Source organism: Zalophus californianus, chromosome 17, assembly GCF_009762305.2.
Source record: "Zalophus californianus isolate mZalCal1 chromosome 17, mZalCal1.pri.v2, whole genome shotgun sequence".
Lineage (NCBI taxonomy): Eukaryota > Metazoa > Chordata > Mammalia > Carnivora > Otariidae > Zalophus > Zalophus californianus.
The window spans coordinates 24,683,801-24,699,668 of NC_045611.1; the positions used below are offsets into that span (position 1 = coordinate 24,683,801).

At 36.5% G+C, this 15,868-nt stretch overlaps 1 pseudogene; it reads right to left on the minus strand.

Annotated features, from left to right (window-relative positions):
* The window catches only part of LOC113936363, a 160,469-nt pseudogene extending 149,374 nt beyond the window's left edge, over nucleotides 1–11,095 (minus strand).
* Nucleotides 11,096–15,868: the final 4,773 nt, after the last annotated feature.

A 15,868-nucleotide genomic window follows, 5' to 3' on the forward strand; every position in this document is an offset into this window, starting at 1 on the left:
GTGAAAAGAAATACTCCTACATGATAATAAGAGTTGTGCCAAAATATCATAGGTTATTTTCTATCTACTGCTCTGATTTCCTACTATATGCATATAACAATTTTAGTGCTCTAAAACAAATATATGTATGAAAATTATAAGTTGTTGGCCAGTGAAAAATTATAAGTCACACAAATATGCCCTAACTCACGGAAGGACAGATAATGTAGTAGAAAGAAATGCTTATTAAACCATAAGAACTAGTATCACTTCACTGATAAAAGAGGAAAGGAAATAATGACAAAATACAAAATGATAAAAAAGTTAAAAACAGTTATTCAAAAGAACTCATTGTTTTAATTTTTTGTAAAGAATCTATGAGCCTCAAGTAAAAGGACACATCGTAGTATTTGAGAAGATGCAATAATAATTGCGGAAATGGTGGTAGGAAATGGAAGAGTAAGAAGTCAGAAAAAATTATATGCAGTAGGTAAGACTGTCTTAATCATCGTGCTATGAAAATAACACAAATGTTAGAATAAAAAATATAATCATCTCCTAAAAGATTTAGAGATCTGAAAAGATAGTAAGCTAAAGCATTAAAGTACAAAGCCATATTTGCCTGGTGGCATCTGCCAGTATCACACTCTGGACTTTGAGATGCTATCCGTAGGTACTGAGAAACACTAAGCTTAGGGCCAGCCTCATCAAAAGTAGGAGACTTACAGAATACCCTCCCTTGCATTAACTTGAACTTTCAGCATGGGAAACATAATAACCATGCTTCTCCTTCCCTCCTTAAAAAAAATAAGTAACCAAGGAAAAAAACACTTGGGTGTTGAGCCCAGCTTGAAAAGAAAGAAAACAAAATGTTCCTGAGAAGTGTTAGCTACAGTATGGCTTTCGTTAGGTTTACACCTAATCTAGGTGGAGCAGGGGAACCTCAAGCCATAAACCTGATTTTAGAGAGTCCCCAAAATGGCAGTCTTCCAGACACCAAACAGAATCAAACACTTCCTCTCTCTGTAAAAGGGATATTTATTCTGGACCTCAGGAAATCGGCACATGTTTTTGAAAGCAAGGACCAACATACAAAGCTTAACCAGGCACAAAGGAAATAAGACAATTTGAGCAAAACCAGAAGAAAAATAATAGAGCAAAAGGAGATTCACATTGCAGTTTAAATACTGAAAACATCAAACTAACAACATTATAAAAAAAAGATAATTATATTTAAGCAAATAAACAACAAAGCTGAAAATATGTGCAGAGGCAGGAAAATATAAGAGGTGAAATAGCAAACAGAAATTTGAGAAATGAAAAATAATTAAATTTAATAATTCACTGGACATGTCTGATGGAAGGTTAGGCAGAGCAGAAAACATAACTAGTAAAATGGAATACATTTAGGTCAAAATTATCTGGATGTCAGCATGGGAAAACAAGATACATAGAAAGAGACATAGAAAACAGAGTGAAAAAAGTTGGACAATACTAGAAGGAAAAGGGGGGGTGGGAAATAAAAGCAGAAGAAATCCTGAAAAGATTACAGCTGATAATTTTCCAGAGCAAAAAGAAAAAAGAAATTTTTCAGTTTCAAAAACCTCAAAATTTCCCAAATCGAATAATTCAAAATAAATCCACAACCTGACACATCAGAGTAAACCAGTATATGAAGCAGACAAAGCGCAATTTTTTTTAAAGGAGCAGGAGAAAAATAAAACACTACTTTCAAAGGAGAAGTTTGACACCTAACCTCTCCATAGGAACAATGCAAGCCTGAGAAAGTGGAATATCTTCAATGTGAAAAAACACAAAAAGCCAAAAAACAAGAGCCCACTTGTTTCACTGACTCAATTCTCAGTGAAAATATTCTTCAGAAGTAAAGGCATTTAACAAGACTGTTCAATCACAGATCTGTACCTCTGAAACAAAGAATACATTATATGTTAAAAAAAAAAAAAAGAAGAAGATAGCAGGAGGGGAAGAATGAAGTGGGGGTAAATCAGAGGGGGAGACGAACCATGAGAGACTATGGACTCTGAAAAACAAACTGAGGGTTCTAGAGGGGAGGGGGGTGGGGGGATGGGTTAGCCTGGTGATGGGTACTAAAGAGGGCACGTACTGCATGGAACACTGGGTGTTATACGCAAACAATGAATCATGGAACACTACATCAAAAACTAATGATGTAATGTATGGTGATTAACATAATAGAAAAAAAAGAAGTAAAGGCATTTAAGACATACACACAGAAAAATAGAAGTCTCCATCCCCAGGCCTACACTAAAGGTAAATCCCTAAAGGATGTGTGTTAGTCAGATGGGAAACAATCCCAGATGGAGTTCCATAATGGAATAAAGATCAGATAATCAATGTGTATATAAACATTGACTGTATACAGCAAAAATAATATTTGGTGGGGTTTAAGTTAATTGAAATACACAAAAGAAATACCATATAATTTAGGCGGAGAGTAAAGTATGTAAATTATAGAGAATTTCTCTGTTATTCAGAAGAGAAAACATTGGCCTTGATTGACATTACAATTTGGTGAGTTAAGGATGCATATGTAATTTCTAGATTAGTCATTCAGTGGGCATTAATGCCACACTCATAAGGGGAAAAACTGATTGAAGCCATTCTCAATGAGAGAGCTAGAGAGGGTAGGGGACAGAAAGAGTAAAAAGCTGCAATAGGAGGAATAAATAGAAAGCACAAAATACCCAAATAGATTAATGATTCTATGAATTATAAATACACAAACTCCTTCAATTAAGGAATAAAGAATAATAAAAGAAAAAGGCATAACAGACAAAAACAGATGATGCATCACATCAGAACTTCACTAATAGAAATTGTAAAGCAAGTTCTTTAAGCAGAAGGAAAGAGACTCCAGATAAGTCTGAGACATAAGAAGATAGTAAGTTACAAATGTGTGTTAGCAAATTGAAGCAACCATTAAATGCATAAAACAGTAACAACACTCTTAGTTGACAAAGCAAAGAACAAGAAGAACAAATTAAAATAATAGATTGTAGAAACGGTGTTAAAGTGTGCCAACTTTACATGAGCTGGGAAAAACTGCTTCTTCATTTCCCACTTGTGACATTTCAAGGGAGGGCTTGTTTCACACCCATGCCTTTGTCGATATCATTCCCTCAGCCTGGTTATCTTTCCACCCTTCTTACTTCCAGTTATTGAAGTATTATCTCAAGGCTTTACACAGATCGTAAACCCTTCCAAATTGTTCAAAATGCCACTCTTCCCCACTCCTATAATCCTATGTATTCAACTCCATTTTAACACAGATTGTTTTTTATTTGCAGAGACTATTCTGGATTCATGTTACTTGTTCACAAAACACTTAGTATTTCTCATAGCAGTGAATACATCTATGTACAAATAGTCAGGTGTACATTTACAAACTGGTCCAAATGTATTTCAGTAGTGTAAATATGTATCACCAATGACTGCTAGAGACCTTATTTTTATCTCATCAGGTAAATTCACACATGGAAAGAATCCATAAATAAATACATATGCCCAAATCTTTTATGAACTTATTTATTGCAAAAAAAAAAAAAAAAAGTAACAGGCAGCCATATAGCACTGGTAACTGTTTTTATATAGGGGTCCCAAAAACAAAGAGATGTTAAGGCTTCAAGAAATGCATATCAGGAAGTACAGAAAAGCTCAAACTTAACAAACTTACCATCTTCTAACTAAACTTTTTGCAATCCAAAACAACAGGTTTTACTTTGGGGTGGATTTCCAATGACTGCTTAGGCTAACTTTTGTGTAATTCAACATCCTTGTTTATTTCTAATGGAAATTTAGAAAGTGTCCATTTTGTCTCTGTAATGTCTTAGTCTTTTTAACTTTTGAATAGGGGCTAAAGAAAATAAAAGGAATTAAAAAAAAAAACTCTAAGTCTCAAAACCATAAACAAAAGTTCTAGCTATAAGTCAAATGTAATTATGCAAATACCAAATTCCAACGAATGAGGTCATATGAAATAACACACCTGGTTCTTTCACTCTAATCCTTCAAGGAAGACTGCTAATGAGAAAAACACAATAAAAATCAGCCCAAGTGAAAGAGTGACTTAAGGATCTCCTACAGGCTTTATTCAAGAATGATTTTCTGAAAAGATATGAAGTCTTTGGAATGGAGAAGCTGACAAAAGAAGGAGGCTTATGAAAGGAAAAAAATAATTATGGAGGTAATTGGCGAAAGAAGATGAATGATTAACTACCAAATCAGTAGACTATAAAGCACCTAAAACTTAGTAAAAACAGGTCACAAAGCAATGTCTTCCTCTGACTTCACTGGAATTACTTCCTGCATGGGCCACATTTTGAGTGCAGTCACCAGAACGGTTTTCAAGAATTTCAAATATTAATTGGGTTATTACTTAGCTTGAAAATATATATAGCACAGTACACTTAGCACTACAAGATAATGATTCAAGATGATTCTCTTCAGAATAGTTTCCTTTCAGATTAAACCTCCTAATACTTACAATAAGTATTTCATTTGTAAATTGCTACTTTTCAGACATGCCCTATTAAAATACATCTTGAACCTCTTCCAATTGCTCAGCCTATACTGAGCCATCAGGAAAACCTAACCTGTTAAGACAAAGAGAGGTTTTGAATAAACCAATGTTGAAAATGAAGTATTTATTTTATTCTTAATTTTTAATGCTATTTTCTGCCTGTCATGCATGCCTATAACATGGAGGATTACATAAGAAGCAGGAACATTCTTGCTATTGAATCTCTCCCTGATCAATAGTTTCAATTTTCCAAAACATCATGAATAATAACTATAATGGTAATTATTATTTTTAAATGATTATTATTATCATTGTTATTATGTTAAAGCTAGACTCTTATTTTTGGGCTTTTCTTCTATTATTTTATCATCCTTCTACAAATTACTTTTATTTTTTTTAAGATTTTATTTATTTATTTGTCAGTAAGAAAGAAAGAACACAAGCAGGGGAAGTAGCAAGCAAAGGTAGAAGCAGGCTCCCCGCTGAGCAAGGACCCAGATGTGGGACTGGATCCTAGGACCCTGGGATCATGACCTGAGCTGAAGGCAGATGCTTAACTGACTGAGCCACCCAGGCGTCCCTACAAATTAATTTTAAAAACTGTTTTGCCATAAATCTTATGATGCCTTATTCATAAGGTAAATGATGTAGAATTTATGTCTAGTAAAACAATTTTTTAAACTTCTTTCAACACCCATGGTGACACCTAGGGGATTAATGGTCAATCTCACTGATAACTGAATATTAATAAAGAATATTAATAGATCTTTCTCTAAACCAAAATGCCTCAATAATCTCAATATCTATTTGGAATATATAAGCCATGAAATGCTTAACAGAACAAATACATTTTGAAATTTTCAAAGTCAAAGGGTTATACCTTAATGGTTCAGAAAACCTAGGTTTTACAAATTAATTTTCTTCTTCAAATTTCAGGTTATTAAGTCCCCCAAGTGCTTCTGATAATGTTTCCCATGAAACTGCTGATGATTCCACTGCTAAATGGGCAACAGCTAAGGGCTAAATATGGCTTTATGAATTTTCTAGGAACAATGATGCCCTCACTAAATCTTAAGACTTTCCTCTCTAAAAAAAAAAAAAAATATATATATATATATATATATATATATATATATATGTATGTGTATATATACATTTCCGATCTCCTGAGGACTGAATGTATGCAATGCTAACAACAGTGGCAAAAACAGCCATAACCATTACAATTATCACTTATTAGGGATTCACGATATGCCAAATAAAGTCATAAAGTCTTCATAAAAATTTTCCAATTTAAAGTGTTTTTTTTTCATTCTTCCCATTTCTTCCTTCTCTCTTCCTTCCCTCTTTTCTTCCTTCCTTCTATAACCATGGATCTAAGACTAATGAACAATAGTTCCTGCTCTCACGAAACTTATATTTCTTTATAAAAAGTAAGGCATGGCAGAATGAGGAAATCAATAAATACATAAATACATAAATTCATTTAGTGTATAAATTTGCTAGGAAGCAACTATCTATTTGTGAAGGTACATATAAAAGAAGGTGGTTCTTTACATGGAGTTGTCAAGTAAGGTCTTTCTGGGGACATATCATCTGAAATGTATCCTGTATGTGGAAAAGGACCAAGTGATCTGGAGGAAGAAACTCCCAGGAAAGAGGAACAACAAATGGGAGACTTCAAGGTGGAATGAGTCTGGCATGTTAGAAGGAAGGCGAGACCAATGAGACAAGCTCAGTGTTCTGTGGGTAAGAGTCAGGAGCCCTGCCGTATAGGATGGTGTTCTGTGGGTAAGAGTCAGGAGCCCTGCCGTATAGGATGGTGTTCTGTGGTAAGAGTCAGGAGCCCTGCCGTATAGGATGGTGTTCTGTGGGTAAGAGTCAGGAGCCCTGCCGTATAGGACGGTGTTCTGTGGGTAAGAGTCAGGAGCCCTGCCGTATAGGACGGTGTTCTGTGGGTAAGAGTCAGGAGCCCTGCCGTATAGGACGGTGTTCTGTGGGTAAGAGTCAGGAGCACTGCTGTATAGGATGTTGAAGACCACAGGAGGAAGTTGACATTTTACTGCCAAACTGGCATATAAATCAAAAATCTATCAAATCAAAGTTAAGATTACTTCTGCATTAACTTTAATATTTTTTGTTATGATATTCCTAATGATATTTTTAAATTTATAAAATTCAGGCATATATGTTGTATCATTTGATATTCAAAACAGACCTGGGAATAATCTCTAAACTGTATATGGGGAATCTGAGCTTGAAGAACTAGCCTATGGTTAAGGAGTTACTGAAGTTTAGACCTAGGATAAAATTTCAGGGTTTTGGACTGCTTACATTCTTTCCACTATACAAAGCTGATCTTTTCCTTTGAGTTCCAAATCAAGATAAAAAGTATATGAAAGCTTGTGTGTTTGGTTGGAATTGATTTAAACTCAGGGGACTAGAATATAACAATCTATCCGTTTTACAAATATGAATGTGCTTATAACACTGATTCAAAATCAGATGATCAATGTCTAGAAAATTCTCATCTCCACAGATTGCACACCCAATACAAATTATGGATAAAAACTATTATTAGGATAAAATATTGTAGGAGTCTTTCTTTTGTACATATTGTAATTCAAAAAAGATGCCAGATTGCTTGGAACTTCAAGTATTGATGTTTTAATGAGTAGACTATTTTCTCTAGTGGAGCACATCCAATTAAATTTAGCATTCAGTCATTTGCTAAAGGAACAGTCTGCAGCTTCTAAATGATTCCACTTCTCCTTTGCTTTTCCCCCCATTCCCATTCCAGATGCCAGTTTGATGACTTGTTTGTTTTTCTAAGAAGCACTGAATATCTCACTGGAATACATATTCATGGAAAAGAAGTCAAGGGTCTACCATATTTAGTAGCTCTCCAGGTTTTTTCTCAGATCTTCCTAGACCTTCCTCTTTATTTACCTTTCCTCAAATTCCTTAGGACTCAATCTTAACCTCTGTTTCATTCATTCATTTGGTCATAAAGTCATCAAATGCTTATTGAGTGCCTATCATGTGCCAGACACTATGCTACAAACCAGCAAACACCAAGTGAATAAAGGGAAAAACTCCATCGTCCCAGAATTTTAAAATTTATTATGAGAAATGGGAATAAAAAGGACATGACTAAATGTGAAATGAAATAGACAGAGGTCATTGTTGTGAAGTAAAAAATAGGGAATAAGATAAAAGGAGGAAAGAAGCAGTCATTTTAGATAGGGTGATTATAAGACATTTGTGAGAAGATATTTGCAGAGGGACATGAATGAATGGGAAGCAAGACACAGATGTCGAGAAATAACATTCCAGGGAGAGAGAAAAGAACATATAAACTGTTATGACACAGATGAGTTGAGTGTGTCCTAGCAATGGCAAGAAGTCCAGTGTTTCTGAGGAACAATAAGCAAAGGAGAGAAGGGTTGAGGATGTGGTCAGGAAGGGAGGCAGGGCAAAACGATAAGGGAGGTGAACAGGCTCTAGGGCAAGGTCTGGAATAAATTTTGACTATCATGGCACACCACTAGAAAGCTTTGAATGTAGACTGATATGTTCTGATTTTCAATTTTAAAAGATCATTCCGGCTTCCAGGTGGAGAATGTACCAGAGACATACAAGGGTAAAGGTAGGAAGACATGCTAGGAAGGATGTTGTTTCAGTAATCCAAGAGGAAAATCATGATTGCTTAGCCTAGGGTGTTTATTCTGAAGCTGGCAAACTTGCTCAATTTGAGATCAATTTTTAAATTAGGGCAAATTGAGAGGACTTGATTTTGGATTGGATAAAATATCTGAGTGACAAAAGATGACTTGTGTGTTTTTGGCATGAGATATGGTGATCCTCTTAAGATGGGACAAACCTGACAAGAAATTGTATTTGGGGGTTATAAAGGTAGGAGGTCTTTGTGCAGAAACTAAGATACTTTCACTGTTTTTGAACTGGTTAAGTGTCAGATGTGTATGTGATATCCACATGGAAATATGGGATAGGCAATGGATATACAAATTCAGTGCTCAGAGAGGACTCTTTGCTATTGAATTCTACTTTGCCTCACTAGTAAGACTGTAGGCTCACTTCCTTCTTAATAAAACACTGTCCAGAGACTTGGACCCTTATGTTCAGATATCCTAAAAGTCTGGTCCTAGATTTTAAAAACTTATGGGCTGATAAACATTTATGCCCCAGTCTTCTAAACTAAAGAAAAACAGGGAAGAAATTCTGCATTTTGAAGCGGCAAAGTTAGAATATGATGATATACATGGATGACCTAGAGTCCAGTTAAATAACTCCTTGGTAAAAAATATTTGTTCAAATTGTCCTCTGTCATTTCTACCTTAGAAGAAAAATTAAGCAGAATTCACAGCAGCACCTTCACCCCTCTGTGATTCATTCATGAAAATGCTTCTACATTCCAGAAAATTTTATATTCAAAATGTCATAGGTAAGTATAAAAAAATACAGTAAGACTCACTAAACTTGTTATTCATTCTTTTTCTCCTTATTCAATTTTGCTTGCTTTTTTATGAACATTTATACCCTTGGGGTTGGAGGGTCTTTCAAGTATATTTACCACAGCTAAGTTAGCACCCTTTAAGCCTAAAAATGAAGAGAAAAATGACAGGAGTTGGAAGGTGTGGGCGAGCTAAATAGAGGCAGACTCTCAGTAACTCCAGGTGGGACAAAAAAGGCAGATTTTGTAGATCAAAAGCACTTCCGGAGTCTGATGTGTTTTGAAAACTTCCCACAAAGAAGTTTAATATAATCCATCAGTGGTATAATTACAGCAGAATTTACAGCACAATAAAATAAACCTATAAACCTTAATCCATTTCCATACAAATATCCTTACTAATGAAATCGGGAAAATGAATAAAAACTAGGTACAATGGCAGGCTGTGCTCAAAAAAGGCTTCAGTTCCACACAAGTTCTCCATAGGTGTCTAAAATATTATGCCATTTATGCAGTTACAATCAGCTACTATTCTTAGGGGTTGAAGGCCCCAGCAAAATAAATGGAGATACTGCTTCAGTAAAGACGGCTCAATCAATCTGGAAATGTTTCTGCTTGTTCAGGAGGATGACATACTCTAATCTGTATAGCAGACAATGGAATCTCATTAAAAATCCTGATTTCACAACTCATTATGTGATTGTCACATGAATGCATCCTGTCCCAATCCTGACGGTCTAGGCTTATGTATTTCTCCCGGGTAACAGACACTGTATTCCACTAGAAAAGAGAGCATAACCAGGCTTTCATGCTTGTTCTGAGAATGATTAGGAATATCATAAAGAATTCAAATATTCTGATCTAAGTGATGGTTCTTCCAGGAAATAACAGCTTCTAAAAGCAGGACCAAGAGGGGTAGATGAATGCATAGAATAAAAAGAAAAACCAACACAAATAATAGGGACCAGATCTTGATGACATTGTATATCATTACAAATATCCTTTAAAAATCATCACATCATCCCTTGAAGGTGTGAGAGTTTGCAGGCCCAGCTCCAACCGGGGCCTAAACCCACTTATGCTAGCTTGGTCAAGGCAAAAATATTTCCTTTCATAGAGAGATCAATAGTCAACAACAATACCCATGTTCTCTAACGTTAAATGGCTCCACCTGGAAGGCATTTCGGTCCCTGGATAGTTACATCTGTGGCAGCAGCCCAATTTCTGCTTATAAACCTCGATTAAATGGTGGGAGGAAATACGCGGTAGACCTGCTAGAAGAAAACTCACATTCAGAGGGCAGCTTGAGGTTGTATATACCTGGGAAAATAATGTCAAATAAAAGTGTGAATATTGAGGTAGGAGTTAAAAAGGGAGAGCAAAGAATGTTTTGTTGGTAGGAATGAACAAAGACAACATGGAGTGCCAGACAAAAATGGATTCAAGCAAGGCATTCAGACCAATGCTATAGCTATTATCCATGGGGGATACCTTCCAAAACCCCCCGTCGCTGCCTGAAACCATGGATAGTACCCCCATATGTACTGTTTTTCCCATATATGCCTAGGATAAAGTTTAATTTCTGTATTCGGAACAGTTAAGAGATTAACAACAAAAACATAATAAAATAGAGCAATTATAACGATAGACAGCTGGCCCTTAAACACGGGTTTGAATTGCATGGGTCCATTTATACATGAATCTTTCTACAGTATAGTACTGTAAATGTATTTTCTCTTAAGATTTTCTTAATTACATTTTTTCTTTCGCTTACTTAATGTAAGACTGTGGTATAAAACATATAACATACAAAATACGTGTTAATCAACTCACATAACCGGTGAGGCTTCTGGTCAACAGTAGGTTATTAGTAAAGTTTGAGGGGGGTCAGAAGTTAATGGGCAGATTTTTGGCTGCGCCGCGAGTCGGTGCCCCTAACCTCCATGTTCAAGGGTCCACTGTACTATAATAAAAGTTATGTGAATGTGGTCTCTCTCAAAATATCTCACGGCACTGTACTCACCGTCTCCTTGGTCTGAGGTTTGCGGACAACGAAACGCCTGCTTGAGACCAGGCGTGGGAAGAGACACAGGCGTTGTGGGTAGAGTCAGGCTGCTATCTACCTTCTGGTGATTCGTCAGAAGGAGGATCATTGGCTTCCGGAAAGCGAAACTGCGGATGAGGGGAAAAGGCTGCATTTTCCTGTAGATGGCACCTGCGGTAAGACGGAGACCGCCGCTGATGGTGCTTGTTTGAAGTGTAGCCACAAGTAGAACATAATTCTAAACACAAGACAAACCCTAAGGCGAAAGCGGCTCTGACAATCTTTACAAGGTGGCCAAAACAGAGCAGGGATTTGCTCAGGAGACATAAATTTCCTACCCTAATGAAGCCAAGCGTATTTCTCACACCGGCCAAGGATATTGACATGTCTTTTCCCCAGTGTGATTTTTGACCTGGAGTTTCTTGATGGTACAGCTTCTTCCTTGGATTGTGAGGAATCTTGGCAGCAAGGACATCCTCACCTATAGAATACTTTGGGAGTTAAAAAAATAAGGCACTCATTTCTCAAGACCATCTACTACCACTTCCAGAAAAAAAGCTCTCATATCAAATACAAAATCTATAAAATGCACAATTAGATGTGGTACCCAGTAAATATCTGGGGTGCTCTGCTGGGCATTTTGGAAGATCTTATGCTCAAATTCATGCACTTACAATCAGCATGGAAAACGTAAGCTTATCAAGATAGAAATGATGATTTCGAACCTGGACATTCAGGATAAGGAAGGAGCAGGGTACGGATGATCCAAGCCCAGAAATTAAAGTCCACAAGTAGAGGTCTACTTCTGCCATATGAGGATTGCTATATTCATTTTGAAGACCTCTCTTTAATAATTCCCTGGATACCTGAAGGACTATTTGCTATACAATGTCCATAATGTCAAAGGCATTCTGTCCCATCTTGCTTACCTACACGGAACTCTACTTCCCCTTTAAAAAAGCTCCTTAGGCATTAGCTTTTTCCACCTTGATTTCCATAAAGGAGAAAATATGTTTTTAGATTGGTTCCTTTTTACAACACATCTCTCAGATACTTAATTATGTTGTTGACCTCCCCAAACTGAGTTGCTTGTAAGCCTGACTTCTCTCTTTGTCTGCTCAGCCTTAGCATTGTTCTTGGAAGTTAGAGGGATTCTCAGGAAGTTTATGTTAAATGAATTTTGAGTCGGGCCACAGAATACACACAGCAATCACTTTTAAAATCCCATTTCTGATATTCACAAGGTTGCAAAGACCAATTGCTTTTTTGATCAATGAATTAGGTGCATTCAGTGACTTGGTATCCAATAATCCTGACCATTCACAGTTGGAAAGCATGCCACTGTTTGTGATTCCATCTTTTCTCTAATTCATGCTCACTGGGTGACTCCCCTGTATGCCTAACCTTCACCTTAGTCTTCTCTCTATTCCCTTTTCCCTGCAAAAGCCTCAGCAAGAAAGGGTGTTAAGGATGTCATAAAAAGTAGAGTATCACATTACATTCTCAAGGAATTTTGATTACTGTGATATAACAGAATCATTCTCTCTCCTTCATAAAAGCCTGTCTTCTCTTAAGGATATCTTCAAAAATGTCAATTCAGCTATTAACTATTCATGTTAGAAATATGCTGTACTAAATAAATATGACAACAGTAATAATCATACCATTAATACAAATTAAGCTCATGGAATTATTCATTTCAAATGCAAACCAAAAAATGAACCAAAAAAACCCCAAACAACAACAACAACCAAAAAACCTACAAGTTGCAGGGTCAGTCAATGAGAAATACAGAAGAGCAGGTAAGTTTTCAATTCGTCTATGGCCAGAGGCTCAGATTTCCCTAGGAGTAAGTTTTGCTATTGAGTTATTCTATCATGTAAATTGAGAATCTATAGAGAAGTTAGGTGTCTAGATTTTTACACAGAATCCTTCATTCAAAATATAAAGTCACATGTTTCCTGATGTCATTGAGAGAGCTATGCTAGGAGAGTTCAGGACATTTTTGTGACCACCCTCAAAATAAGGAGGTTGTCAACTAGATACCATCTAGTGTTTTCTAACACTAACACTTTTACCGTTCTAAACTATGGCACATCATAGTTTAGAGAGTGAACAGTGTACTGAAATCAGAATCACCCTAAAATTTTAATTACCATAACAGGGCCAACTGGAATACCTCTAATCTGTATTATCAGTTAAAGACATTGTTTTAATTTTTACATGGAAGTCTTTATCGTTTCCTATAAATGCTGCATTTTCCTTTCTGGCAGGATGGATAATATTACAAATAGCGACCAATGATCTCAGAAGGCTGCCATTAAAGACACTTAAACCAATTAACCTGCACTTGAATTCCTTCACTAAGCTGTATTTATGGTTCCTATATAACAAGGTAGTAATAAGCAGCCTAGAAAGATTGGTGTCCTGGCAATTCTGCCAGTACACTCTTGCTAAGAACAGAGCCATCAGGAAGTGAGAATGTTAAGTTGCTACAAAGGATATCAATTACACTTTCCAGCTCTACTCCCCAAACCCTCCCCCTGTGAAAGTATGTGGCTATCAAATTGAGTAATCCACCTTTTACTACTGATTGAGTAAAAACTGTTATTTGTTCCAAGTATAAGAATTATTTGAGTTGATAAATCTATAAAGAATTTCTCTAGGACACACCTAAAAAACATTTAACATAGCCTCACCATAAATCGTTGATCACCTACACATTCACTCACTCACACATTTCAAAGATATTAAGAACTGATTGTATGCCTCACACAGGCATATTCACTGATTCACTGAATCACATTCACTTTACAGATGCATCAGTGAGCATAATGCAATACTTTTATTCAAGGAATATACAAGAGATTAAGGCAAACTTAACTGACATTGTTCATTTAAGACACATTGTGTGTATGTGTATGCATGTGCATGGGGGGGTGCTCTAATATTCATGTGTGCAGGTGCATTTTCTAAGGGTGCCTTACTCCTATGTAATGACATGGTGGACGGTCTTGCAGCCATACGACCTGAGTTTGAGCCCATAATTCCAGCTTTAAGAGCTAAATATCCTGGGGCACCTGTGTGGCTCAGTTGTTAAGCGTCTGCCTTTGGCTCAAGTCATGATCCCAGGATCCTGGGATCAAGCCCTGCATCGGGCTCCCTGCTCAGTGGGAGGCCTGCTTCTCCCACTCCCCCTGCTTGTGTTCCTTCTCTCTTTGTGTCTCTCTCTGTCAAATAAATAAATAAAATCTTTATTAAAAAAAAAGAGCTAAATATCCTTTGCTTAAGTAAACAACTCTGGAACTCAGTATGACATGCGGAATATAAGGATGGCTAACCAATCTTGTTTTGCAAGTGAAAATTCCTTTATATAACATGTGACATTTCACAATTTATACTTAAAATTTGAACAAACCATCTTTAACATCACCAATGTGCATGCATTTTCTTTTTTATCATCTTTTCTCTGTGAAATTTCTTGCACAACCCTTAGAAACCTCTCACATGAGGGTTGCTGGAGTGGTGGGGGGTGGGAGGGATGGGGTGGCTGGGTGATGGACATTGGGGAGGGTATGTGCTATGGTAAGCGCTGTGAATTGTGTAAGACTGATGAACCACAGACCTATACCTCTGAAGCAAATAATACATCATATGTCAAAAAAAAGAAGATAGTAGGAAGGAAAAATGAAGGGGGTGAAATCGGAGGGGGAGACGGACCATGAGAGACTATTGACTCTGAGAAACAAACTGAGGGTTCTAGAGGGGAGGGGGTGGGGGTATGGGCTAGCCTGGTGTTGGGTATTAAAGAGGGCACATATTGAATGGAGCACTGGGTGTTATACGCAAACAGTGAACCACGGAACACTACATCAAAAACTAATGATATAACGTATGGTGATTAACATAACATAATAAAATAAAATTTTTAAAAAAGTAACCTCTCACGTATCAGCACTAATGTGATGGCTGTTCACAACTTTGTTTGCTCTGTCAGAAACGACATCCTTGTTACTGGCCAACCAGGGTCACTAAAAACAGTTTCTCATGCCCTATACCAAAGCATTGTTTATCCATCTAGGGAGCTTTACAACAATTGCCCCCAAACTGAAGAAAATTCAAACAATGACAGCTAGAATGCCAACTGCCCATTTCTCACTACATAATAGGCATAATGCAAGATATCCAAGAATCTAACTTGAACAACAAAGGGACTAAAACTTCGAGTGCTCAGCAGTTTACAATATTTTTAAAGATATTGCTAATGCCTTTTACCCAAGAGTAGACAACTTTTGATGAGGGCAACCTAAGATCTGTTTAAAATCAATAATGTCTGTTACTTTACTCTTCCAATATATTACAAAATGTAGAACAATTGCTAAAAGTTACATCAATTACATATGAATATAGAGTAGATGATGCACTGAATCTATCCTGCCCTCCCCCAACCCAGTCCCTGAAACAACTCACTTGAGCATGAAAGCCAATTTACATTTTTTTCAATTCCAGAAATGGAATTTTCATTTTGTGTCATATTCATAAAAAAACTCATATATAACTCAGCAGGGTACTCACATGTGCTTAGAAACAATATTAGGTATGGGAATTACCTTTTGTACCATAAAGACAAAAATTACTCACTGAGAAATAAGATTTTAAAGGATCTTCAGGAAGCGAATGAGGAAAAAAAAGATACAGGATTTCATCCAAGACTAGAACTGTTGTATTGTTCATTTGCAGGCTAGCCTCATCCCTCCTGTTTCAATTTTACATCTCTACTTAGATTCTCTTCTTTCCCAGGAGCATGAAA